This window comes from Callospermophilus lateralis, chromosome 9 (genome assembly GCF_048772815.1).
Source record: "Callospermophilus lateralis isolate mCalLat2 chromosome 9, mCalLat2.hap1, whole genome shotgun sequence".
In the NCBI taxonomy this organism is placed as follows: domain Eukaryota; kingdom Metazoa; phylum Chordata; class Mammalia; order Rodentia; family Sciuridae; genus Callospermophilus; species Callospermophilus lateralis.
Genome location: NC_135313.1, coordinates 32,716,863 through 32,726,247, shown reverse-complemented (window position 1 = coordinate 32,726,247; position 9,385 = coordinate 32,716,863). Strand labels below are relative to the sequence as shown.

Below are 9,385 nucleotides of genomic sequence, written 5' to 3'. Positions count from 1 at the left end.
AGATTTCTTCAGAATACAATGGCCCAACTGGCACGAACATGAATGATAAGGATATAAGTAAATGAAATAGAATGGAAAATGAGTGGAGGGAATCATTGAACCCTCACATTTACATCAATTTGAATACCAAAACAATTCAAAAGCGAAAGAACAGTCTTCAATAATTAGTACTGGGACAACTGGACATGCACATGCAAAGAATGAAATTGGATATACAAAGTTAACTTAAAATGTATCAAAAGTATATATGTAATTGTCAGGTGGGATAATCCTTGCCTGTTCCTCCTTCAGAGGGCAGACAGAACATGATGATTGAAGTTCGAATGGTAAGTGATTAGCATCTCTGCTTAATTATGACCTGCAACACCCTGATTGCCCCTGATTCTAAAAAAAAAGAAGAATGTATATGCAAGAATTAAAACCAAAAAGTTCTTAGGAAAAAACAGACACAAATCTTCATGACTTAGGTTAGATGATGGCGTTTTAGAATACCAAAATAACTAGAAACCAAAGAAAAACTGAAAAATTGGACTTAATGAAAATTATAACTTTTGTCTTTATCGTTCAAAATACAAACTAAAGAATGGGAGAAAATACCTGCAAGTAAAACATTTGATAAGAGTAAATTTATATTTATAATAATACAGAACTATTATCACTCAAAAATAAGACAATCCAATGTAAAAACAGATAGCAAACTGGAATATCCAGTGAGGATATACAAATGGACATGAAAAATGCTCAATATCATTAGTTCCCAGAAAAATGCAAATTAAAATGACAAAGAGATACCACTTTATACCCACTAGGATAACCATTATCAAAAATAATTAACAAGTATTGACAAGGATATGAGAAATTGCAATACTCATTCACTAATAATGGGAATATAAAATGCCCTGGGAAACAGGCTAACAGTTCCTCAAACTGTAAAATGTAAAGTAACCATATAACAGCAAATCTCTCTCTCTCTCTTTTTTTTTTTTTTTTTGTTTGTTCATTTCTTTCTTGTTTGTTTGGGTTTGTTTTTTGTTTTTTCCTTTTAAAACTTAGCAATTCTCCTAGGTATGTACGGAGGAGAATTGAAAATATATATCCATAAAAAAAAAGAAAAAAACACATACACGAATGTTCACAGCAACATTGTTCATACTAGCTAAAAGGTGGACACAATCCAACTGTCCAGCAACTGATAAATGGATAAACAAACTGATATAGTCATACAAGGGAACATTGGACTATAAAAAGAAATAAAGTACCCATACTTGCTACCATGTGATGAACCTTGAAGTCATTGTGCTAATTGAAAGAAGGTAGTTAGTTATGATGTAGGATTTCATTCTTTTAATATGCAGAATAGGTAAATCTATAGACAAAAGGTAAATTAGGGGCAGGAGATGTAGCTCAGTGGTAGGTACTTGCCCAGCAGAGTGAGGCCCTGAATTCAATCCCCAGTACTAAAAAAAAAAAAAAAAAAAAAAATTAGGGGACTGAGTGACTGCATCAACGTATTACTAGGGGCTGGAGGATTAGGAAGGAAATAGGGAGCGACTGCTGATGGGTACAAGGTCTCTTTTAGGGGTACTGAAAATATTCTAAAATTGTGATAATTGCACAACTCTATGATTATATTTTAAAAATCAACACTTTAAAGAGACGAACAAGGGCTGGGGTTGTGGCTCAGTGGTAGAGTGCTCTCCTAGCATGCATGAGGCACTGGGTTCCATCCTGAGCACCACCTCAATATAAAATAAAGATATTGTGTCCACCCAAAACTAAAAAATAAGCTTTGCGCAGTGGCAGTATCGTAGCCAATGAGGTTTATTTGAGGCGCGATTATTACTACTTGAAACCAAAACTAAAAAATAGATATTAAAAAACGATTAACAATATATATAAAAACTACACACACACACACACACACACACACACACACACAATGGCCCCACAGAGCTGTTAATGACTTATAAAGTATATTAAGAAAACCTGTAGAATACACACATCCACGCAGGATGTTCAGGAAAATCTAAGACAAAAAATGGCATATAAGTTGAAATTCAAATGGTAAATTGAAATAAGCTATAAGCTAGAGCAGCAGTGCTTCAACATTTTGACCCAAGGACTCCTTTAAACTTTGGGGGCAGAGGGTTGTTTGTCTTTTGTTTTGTTTTGTTTTAGTAGTACCGAGGATTGGATTCACAGGTGCTCTACCACTGAGTTTCATCACCAGCCCTTTTCATTTTTATTGTAGGCTCTTGCCTCAAACTTGCAATCCTCCTGCCTCAACCTTCTGAGTTGCTAAGATTACAGGATGTGCCACCATGCCCAGCTAAACTTTTAACAATTACTGAAGACATCAAAGAGTTTTTGCTTATGTGTGTTCTATCAATATTTATCATATTAGAAATTAAAACTGAAAAAGTTTTAAATCTTTATTAATCCATTGGAAAAAAACAAAACCCTTTATATGTTAGCATATATAGCTTTTTTAATGAAAAAAGGATCATGTTTTCTAAAAACATAAAAACGAAAAAACCTAGTCAAAAAAAATTTTTTTTCATTTTTGACTCCCATTCTTTCAGTGACTTACAACAGGTAGAGAGGGCAGAAGAAATACTACTTATAGGAGGCCCATGAAAATCGCCTTTGTAGGGATTGGGGTTGTTGCTCAGTGGTATAGCACTTGCCTAGCAATTGTGAGGCACTGGATTGGATTCTCAGCACCTCATATAAATGAATAAAATAAAGGTCCAGGGGCTGATGATGTGGCTCAAGCGGTAGCGCGCTCACCTGGCATGCATGTGGCCTGGGTTCAATCCTCAGCACCACATATAAACAAAGATGTTGTGTCCACCGAAAACTAAAAAATAAATATTAAAAGATTCTCTCTCTCTCTCTCTCTCTCTCTTTAAAAAAAAATAAAGGTCCATCAACAACTAAAAACTATATTTTAAAAAATCGCCTTTGTAGGTTTTCAAATCAAGCAAACCTCTGAGATTCAGATGAATGTCCTTGGAACTTTCTTTCTTTCTTCCTCAATCCTCACCTTGAAAATTACTGTCATATTAAACCAGTTATTTCTGGACATTTGTTACATTCCGCAAACATATTACAGCAATAAGAGCATGGTTTGAATTTAAGATTTCAGAGGTGGAGCAATTCTTGGTGATAATAAGGACTAGGGGTGTGGCCTTGGAAGTGAGTCACTAAAGTGTCCCAAGAAATGAAGAGAGAGGAATAAGAGGGAGTTGGATAGGTTATGTAGAAATTGATGTCATCCTACATGAGAGCAGATCTTGAGAATATAGGAAAGTCAGTGAGCTAATGAATGAATTTGGTAGATCACAATAAAGGGGAAGGACAGGTTTTTTGTTTGTTCTATGATACTGAGGACTGAAACCAGAACCTTATACATGGCTAGGCAAGTGTTCTATCAGAGCTATATCCTCAGCTGTGAGGATAGCCTTAGGCCTGAGCCTAAGCAACTCCATTTTTAAAAATTCCAGTTAGAAACCTACAGTCTCACTAAGCACACCCACAGAACGCTGCAGTATGGCCTCAAACAAGTTACTTCCCCTCACCCTGATAAACAGGGTGAAGCCCCTGTCAGGCTGTCCTAGCATGATAAGAGAAAAAGGCTAGAAGATCAGAGACCACCAGACCAGATGTTTCTGACCCCAAGGCAAATGATGTCACTGAGAAATCCAGTGGTAGCTGATAAGGATTGAAACGGGGGTCAAAAGCCCCAGAATTTAGTATAAATAATAGAGCAAATGAACAGGGATTCAGCCAGCCGAAACAAGGATGCACTCCAGCTGGAGAGCCTGATGAGGATCTGACATCCCATCACTTGTCATATAGTTTTCTGATCTGCGTGATCCTCACCACTGGACCTTGGTGAGAGCCAGAACTTCTCCCAACAACCCTCTCCTCAACTGGTCGTCCACTTCACACCAGGAAAACAACTGCCTTGGTTCCGGACCTGGTCACTGCGGTCTGAGTGAGTGTGCATCTGCTGGACACAAAACCTAAGGCTTAAGACTTTTGATCTGACATTTGAACTTAGCATGCAGAGGGAATGTCTTTCATTAGCCTGTCATGATTAAGTATGTTTTGCATTGCTTAGAGTTAATCTAGAATTGTTTGCTGTGAATTAATTAATCTAGAATTGTTTGCTATGAATTGATTATCTCTATTGCAGTGCCTAGCATTAAGGATTGTCATTTTCTTGATTAAGAACCTATAGAATAAAATTGTATTGAGTAATTTGAGTGAGTAAGCATTGGAAAGGTCAGAAGTGTGTGATCATTCTTTATTTCTCCCCTCAACTGCATATGTTGCAATTTTGCCCCCTTTTTATTTTATCATGAGACAGGTCTCACTAAATTGCCCAGGCTGGCCTCAAACTTGTGATCCTTCTACCTCAGCTGCCCAAATTGCTGGGATACAAGCAAATGACAGTTTCTAAACAAAAATGGTGGTCAAAGTAGTACTGGAGAGAATTAGAAACATGAAATACTTGGACCAATCTTCTAATTTCTCCAATAAGGTTACTGGACAAATTAAAATTAAACATTACCTGGATATCTATTATGCACACATAATCTAGTCATGCTCGGACACCCTTTATCTCTTCTTCCCTTCTCCAAAAAAGAATCACAAGTCTCTCCCACACCCATCTGGTACCATGGGTGAAGTAGCATTCCACAGTTGTGTTAACTAACACAAATCAGATCAGAATAAACTCCTCAGTTTAGCAGTAAACAACCTTTTCAACATAGGAAGGAATTAAACCCTGTTTGTGGGAACCATTGGTAATCTGAGAGCATTTTTTTATTATTTTTTTTTAGTTGTAGTTGGACACAATACCTTTATTTTATTTATTTTTATGTGATGCTGAAGATGGAACTCAGTGCCTTGCACGCCTAGCTAGGTAAGTGCTCTGCCTCTGAGCCAATACCCTAGCCCCCTAAGAATATTTTTTAAGAGCTTAAAAAGACAAAAATAAGAAAGGAGAAAAGTGATACCGAGTTGCTCATATTAGTGAACAGACAGGAATTTAGAATAAAGGAAACACCCACAAGCATAGTTGTAAGTCTTGAGTAATATGCCCTTGGCTCATGCCCTTGTAAAATAAGGGAAATATGTAAGCACAGCGAAATTGTTTAGCTCCACCCTGGACCCACCTCCAATCCCGCCCCTGATACAGCCCTTCTATAAATATTGGAACCCCCTCAGCCAGCCCAAGTCAGGGCTGCTTCTCAATCTCAAGACAGCCTGAATTCTCCCTTAAAAGTTTTTTATTCTTCCTAAATAAACCTCTGTCCATGCCTTTGTCTTTTCCTTCACGTATGCCAAGAACCCCACTGATCCTGAGTCCACCTTCTCCCCTGAGAACTCCTTGGACCCTTCTCTGGAAACATCTCTTTTCCTGTGACTTTAGGAAGAGGTAATACCACCAGTTTATGCATCCAGTACCATTCAAAAGCAAAGTAACAAAAAACATAAGCATTTCCCATCCCTTGTCCAATCATTCAATTATCTTAGAAAAATTTCAACTATCTCTGTTTTTCTAATAATTTCTCTATTGTTGCTATTATCAATAGCTTGGAAAAAGAAGCATTTTCTATAAAACTTCAAATATAATTAACATGTCGTCTTTGTTGGGGATGAGTTTGGAAGATTTAACCTAAAGACAAGATCACAGTCATGCTGACTTGCCAAGGCTGACCTTGAACATGCCATCCTCCTACCTCAGCTACTGAAACTAACTTGTTGTCTTCTATGAATAGAACTGTACAAAAAATTAGAAACTGACTCACACTACAACCTTCACACTCATTTTCTCACTTGGGTCAGAAAAGTCAGAAGGTAGAAAAGAAGTTTTTTTAAAAAAAAAAAATGGGTCAAAAGAGAAAAGATGTAAAATGAAAAATTTGACTTCTTACTGTGATTCACTTCCACTTGATTTTTAGAGCCAAAATACAACTTGGATGCTCTTTGAAATAGTGATTTTTTAACCTAACCTATTTGTTTCTGATTTCAAAATTATAAGCCGTGCTCATTTCCACAGATTCTTAAACAAATTTGGTTAAATATAGTGATTAAACTAAAAGTAAATTTTTAAAGATCAGGAGGAAAATAACCCATTCATATGAAAAGATGAACTTATCAAAGGGAAATATCAATCTGGGAATGGTGGTGCACGGCCTAAAGTACCAGATACATAGGAGGGATTGCTGAGTTTGAGACAAGCCTGGACAACTTAATGAGACCCTGATAAAATAAAAAGGGGCAGACTGAGGGGTGATGGGGGTGGGGAGTGGCTCAGTTGTAGAGGGTTTGCCTAGCATGTTCAAGGACCTGTATTCAATCCCCAGTACTGCCCTCCAGAAAGCGGAGAGAGAGATTAAATAGAAGTACCACCAAACAAATGTTTTAACTAAATCATTGTATCTCATAAAACTTGCTCTACAAAGTTGGAACATAAAGATAGTCATATAGCTTGTTTTTCCTCTGAAATAAAAATAGTTAAACTTCTAATTGTGTATGAAATCAGTGATCTGTTAGTAAGAAATTATTTAGGGGACAGTAATTTGATTGTATATCCCTAATTGATATATTCTAGGCATAAAAAGAGTGCAAATCTAAAACTAGTTCAATATTAATAATGACAGTGTTATTATTCTGAAACTATTGTATATCAATTATGAATAATGTAAATTTTATCTTTTATTTATTTATTTTTTTGAACCAGGGATTGAACTGTGGGGCACATAACCACTGAGTCCAGTCACATCCCCAGCCCTGTTTTATATTTTATTCAGAAACAGGGTCTCACTGAGTTGCTTAGCTCTTTGCTTTTGCTAAAGCTGGCTTTTAACTCATGATCCTCCTGCTTCAACCTCCTGACCAACTGGAATTAGTTACAGGAGTGCATCACCACACCCAGCATATCTCTGTCTTTTGAATGTCTGTAGGATCAATAGGATGCCCCCTATTTTATTCCTGATATTGCTTGTTTGTACCTTCTCTTTCTTGAACAGCATCATCAGGTGGGTATTGTTAGTTTTTGTTTGGTAGTAGAGATTTAATATTGAGATAATTGATTTTTAAGTTTGTTTTATTCTAATATGTACATATTTTTTAAATGAATTAAATTTTTTCTAATTGTTGATGGACCTTTATTTATTTATTCATATGTGGTGCTGAGAGTCAAACCCAGTCCTCAAACATGCTAAGCAGGTGCTCTGCCACTGAGCCACAACCCTAGGCCCTCTAATATGTACATATTTTTAAGGCGAAGAATTTTATTCTGCATAGTTTTGACTTCCTCTCAAAAACCTTGAGAGGAACCCAGGGATGCTTATCACTGAGCAATATCCCAACCCATTTTTATGTTTTATTTTGAGAAAGGGTCTCACTAAGCTGCTTAGGGTCTCACTAATTGCTGAGGCTGGCTTTGAACTCGAGATCCTCCTATCTCAGTCTCCTGAGATTACAGGCATGCGTCACCATGCCCCACTGGGTATTGGTTTTATTAGTGATTAAAAAAAAAACAACTTTGGCTTGCTTTCTTTACTTATTTTAAATGCTTCATGCATGCTTGATAAGCTTGCAATCTACCACTAAACTGCACCTCTAGCCCAGCTTTGGATTTCTTGATCTTCTATATTATAGGTTTTTACTATTTGATTTCTGCTTTTATCTTGTTTTCTTCTTTCTGTTTTCTTGGGTTTGATTGGTTTTTCTTTTCATAGCTTCTTGATATTAATATTGAGATAATTGATTTTTAACTTTGTTCTTTTCTATATATGTACATATTTTTAAGGCTAAGAATTTTATTTTGAACAGTTTTAGCTTCTTCTAAAAAAAAAAAAAACCTTGACATGTTGTACTAATATTTTCTTTATTATTTAAGTAAAAATATTTTCTAAATATTCACTACAATTTCTTGTGACTCTTGGAGTATTTACAAGTTTATCCCTAATTTTCAACATATATAGTATTTTTTTATTTATTTGTTATTAATGTTTAACTTAATTTCACTGTGATCAAAGAACATCTCTATGATTTGAAATTTGTTGAAAATTGCTTTGTGCTAGGTATGGTGGTGCATACCTGTAATCCTAGCAACTCAGGAGGCAGGAAGATCTCAAGTTCAAAGCCAGTCTCAACAATTTATCAAGGCTCTCTCTCATAATTAAAAAATAAAAAGGGGTGGGGATGTGGCTCAGTGGTTAAGTGCCCCTGGGTTCGATCCCTGATACCAAAAAACAAACAAAAACTTGCTTTAAGTTCTAGTATATGGTCAACTTTGGTAAGTTATCCACATGTATACTTGGAAAAATTGTATATTCTTCAAGAGAATACTAATTTATGTCCCCTACCTCAATCAAAAGCTGCTTAGTCTCTTAGCCATTGTTTGTCTCTGAGCTAGAAGTTTTGGGTTGGCAAATTCCAGAAAGGGAAAAGTGTCAACAAAGCAGGGCTTGCTTCTCTGAGTATACAAGTTAGCTTTTCACTAGTGCAAAAAAAATTAACTGAGTCAGGCTGCTTCATAGAGAAAATAGGTTTATTTAGATCATAGTTTTGGAGGTTTATTGAGAGCCACAGCCTAGTGGGGATGACGCCTGGCATTTTTGCCATAAGGAGTGGTTGAGAGGTGATGCCAGCGAGCCATTAAGATGATGATAATTAAGTTAAGCTGTGTATAATTGCTGTGACTGGATGATGCTGGATTGAAGCAGGCTGTGTATTCAGTTGTGTGTGGACCCCTGCAATAGGGCAGCTCCTGCTGCCTTGGGCGCCCGCTACTTTTGAGTTCTCTTCCCCGTTGAGGTTGGTGAAGTTGAGGGGGAGGGAGTTCCTGTGGGGGTGTGGTGTTCCTGGAAGGGCCACGTGGGTGGCATTCACGGGAGTTCAGGCAATAAAGGAGTTTCTGTTTGAACCTACAGGTGCCTCGTGGCAGCTCGGTTATTTTGTGCCCAGCCAGACTGTGGCAGAGGTTAGAAGTACAACCAAGATGGCACAAGTTCTTTTTTTTAAATTTTTTTTGAGTTGTTGATAGACCTTTATTTATTTTACGTGGTGCTGAGAATCGAACCCAGTGCCTCACACATGTCAGACAAGTGCGATACCAAAAAGTAAGAACTTGGTTTTGGTTGCATTACTTTAGGGCAGGACAATATGTTTATCTCTTTGTGGTCTCTCTCTCTCTCTCCTTATAAATCCTCTAGGATTCAATCATGGAGACTCCACCCTTATTACCCTATCTAGTTTAATCACTTCCCAAAGACCCCAGTTCTAAACACCATAGTGTGATTAAGTTTCCACCCTCTTAATACCATTAACATTAAGACTTTAGGGATTAAACTCCTGCATG

At 36.9% G+C, this 9,385-nt stretch overlaps 1 non-coding gene and 1 pseudogene across 1 annotated transcript; both read left to right on the top strand.

Annotated features, from left to right (window-relative positions):
- The first annotated feature begins 253 nt into the window (after positions 1–253).
- LOC143407697 (U8 small nucleolar RNA) lies at positions 254–383 on the top strand. The gene has a single exon (XR_013092435.1). It is a non-coding gene; the product is annotated as a U8 small nucleolar RNA (small nucleolar RNA).
- Positions 384–1,785: 1,402 nt separating this feature from the next.
- Positions 1,786–1,909, top strand: LOC143407655 (U4 spliceosomal RNA; annotated as a pseudogene).
- Positions 1,910–9,385: the final 7,476 nt, after the last annotated feature.